Source organism: Botryllus schlosseri, chromosome 8 (assembly GCF_051294905.1).
Source record: "Botryllus schlosseri isolate E-star chromosome 8, Bs_hap1, whole genome shotgun sequence".
Lineage (NCBI taxonomy): Eukaryota > Metazoa > Chordata > Ascidiacea > Stolidobranchia > Styelidae > Botryllus > Botryllus schlosseri.
Genome location: NC_137243.1, coordinates 10,878,649 through 10,882,050, shown reverse-complemented (window position 1 = coordinate 10,882,050; position 3,402 = coordinate 10,878,649).

The following is a 3,402-nucleotide window of genomic DNA, read 5'->3' as shown; positions in this document are numbered from 1 at the left end:
TATTCAACACCGCGCGAGAGACGCCTGAAAGTACGAATCACGACCGCATCCATAAGAACACATGGCGAATCACCAACACAGCCTATACGCGAAAGCACGACATGCGAAAGTACGACGTGCGAGAGATGCCTTTACCCGAAAGGGTGATGTGCCACCACGAGTTTTCAATACGATGTGCGAGAGATGCCTATACCTGAAAGTACGACATGCGAGCGCACCCATAAGAACCAATGGCGCTGTGCGAGCGGAAGGGGGGTCTAAAAGCGCGATATGCCAACACGAGTTTTCACGGCGATGTGCGAGAGATGACTATACCCGAAAGTGCGACATGCGAGCGCACCCATAAGAACCAATGGCGATGTGCGAGCGGAAGGGGGGTCTAAAAGCGCGATATGCCAACACGAGTTTTCACGGCGATGTGCGAGCGGGCCCATAAGAACCCCATGCAAAAATGTACGAATCACGAGCGATCTATTTAACTACTCATAGGCCGAATAAATACTTTCGGTCGGTGTAAACATGATCGTCGCCGGCTTCCATTGTTTCATAATAGTGAAATTAAAAGTGGTATTGTCACGCTCTTCAGTCTTGACAATGGTCCGACGGCTAACATTTAAAGGCCTCAGCACTCTGAGCTCGCGACCCGATAAAACGAGAGAATCGCGCCTGAGTCTGCGACTGGACCATGCAGACCGGAGTCGCCGAGCAGGGTTGGTGCGATGACATGCAAAATAAGGTCAAAAACATGCAAAATAAAGTCAGTCGCGACGTGCAACATAAGGTCAGTCCGCGCATAAATCCAAAGCTATACTTCAATTCCAAATCCAACTCTTTTTCTTATGAAAATGAAATTCAAAATATCTTTCCTGTATAGTAGCCTACTTTCAACATTTAAATCCCTTATCTATATCCTAAATCTTAAGATGTTTCAATCAAAAGATAATCATGATTATCTTGATTACGAAGTCAGTCGCATGTAGAATATTATTATCACTCCGCGCATAAATCCAAATCCATATTTCAATTACAAATCCAACTCTTTCTCTTGTGAAAAATAAATTTAAAATATCTTTCCTGTATAGTAATTTCATGACTGAGATTCCTCATCTATATCCTAAAGCTGAACATGTTTCAACAAAATATAATCAGACGATTATTAAGATTACGACGTGATTAGTCGCATTGCATCTACACTGTAAAAAATCTGGTAGATTTACTGGGAAATCTCTGTAAATTTTACAACGAATTACCGGTCGCAGCCAATAACTGTGCGTAGCTTGTAATTTTACATTTTGATATGTGATATTACCTTAGTTTAGCTGTGAAGTCAAGTTGCCAGAATTTCCTCGCAAAATTACTGACAGTTACTCGTAACTGCAGTTTACAAGGCTATTGGGAAGATTGATTAGCTTCATAATCGCTGCAGCCAATATATACGTGGAAATGAATGTTACTGATATATCATTCTCGTGGTGATTTGACTTGATTCAACCTCGTTCGCGAAACTGGGGTCTGTCGTACGGAAATTGTTGGCCCTAGTACCAATTTCAGTATAGTACATAGTAAGTAGGGTACAAGAAACAACTGACAATCGTAGCTAATGTAGTTACACCATAGCCATTATAATATATTATAAGGCTATATGGCTATACGGCCGTTCTCGCTGGTTACATTCGTTGTTACGGATACGGCTGATAAGTTAGAAAATCAGTTTAGGATGTATAATATTGTTCGGGAAACTAGAAATATCAGCACCGCATGCTCAGTTGACCATTTGCTAATGGCGGACAAGGCGACCTGTAATAGGTTACAATAGGTTACCGTTACGCGTTACTGGTTTTCTGAGATTTGTAGTAAACAGCCAACGCACAACTGTGACATCACAAGGAGCGTCTCGTTTAGTAAGTACAGAAAGTAGTGAACAACACTTGGGATAAATATCAATTTATACGAAATTAGACGGAAAAGAAAGGAACTATATGTACTGATAAATGTTTCTATATGAAAGAGAAATAACCTAAGTCAAACATTATAACGTGGCCAGCAAATATTATTGGTGGCATGTCAGCGGATGAATACGACTTATTTCGAAATCGTTCGAGTGTCGTATCGTTATCTGACCGTTATTGAGATTTGAGCAAAGGGTGATGCGAAGCTTGTTGTGCTTGAAGAAAGTGGACACGATCGTGGAAGATTCCTAGGAACGCTGAATGGGATACGCATCGTAAAAGGTACAGTACTACATAGTACTTGTTACCGTAAATATCTGCGACTGTGCAATGTGCACACCACTTTGATTTTATGATTGAAATATTTCATTCTCCGCATTCTCTGTTCTATTTTGGGATACTAGTCGACTTATATAGTGACCTGTGACACCACATACTCCGCCGCGGAGGAGTTGAAACTGTTGGCTTGTTTATGTCATTTTCGGGCCATAGCATAGAGATGTTTTCATCCACTGCTGGATTAGTTTGGCACACATGCCACCTCATATCCAGAGTGGAATTGGTGAGGATGAGGAACCTTTTGCTTCAATACATTGATAAAGTAAGTCATGAATCTCTGCTATATCATGTACAAGGCGGAGCCTTCATCACACAATGTACCAGTACCGGTACTTCAAAACATGTTACCGTGTATTTTTGTTTGCCTATTTGTCTTGGTAGTTTTTATAATGTCATGTCTAGGTTAGGAACTTTGCTTTATATAGCGACTTAGGGCCGAGGCCAATTCCTCTCCTTAACGAAGCAGTACTTAAGTGCGATTCTCTACTCAACTAAGTGCAGATCGATACTCAAACTTAAGTGCGCGTCAATTCTTGTCACTTAGTTGAGTATAGATTTTCAGACGTCATTTTCCGAAATACCGTTGCCAGATTTTTTTCGCCTTCAACCGGAGACGCGTGAACGATTTTGTCATGACAACACGACGCTGTCGGCATTATTTCGTCACTGACCTACAAAGTAGACGCAACTCTCACTGATTTATCTCCATACAATGAATAGCCTCAGGCCCTCAGCTGATTCACACTCTCTGAAGATGACCCAATCGAAATATATAAATCCTTGTGGATACCCGGAACGTTCCTATGCCCCACAGAAGTATATTTGCAACACGCTACAAACCCATTCGAATTTATAAAGATAAGTTTCACAGCAGGCGAACACGCAAGTGCAGGCCCGAAAGAACAAAAGAATCCATCAATATCGTGAAAACAAATTGAAAAATTAATGCATTTCCAGGATTTCTTTCCAATTGAAGCTCCTTTGAACTTTCCCATATACCCAGACCGGCCAGACCCAACCGACATTTTCTCCCTTGAAAAATGATTTCTTGTTTCCAATAGCTTATTGCTGCTATCGTCTAAATTGGCTTGCAGGTATGGCGACTCCATCCAAC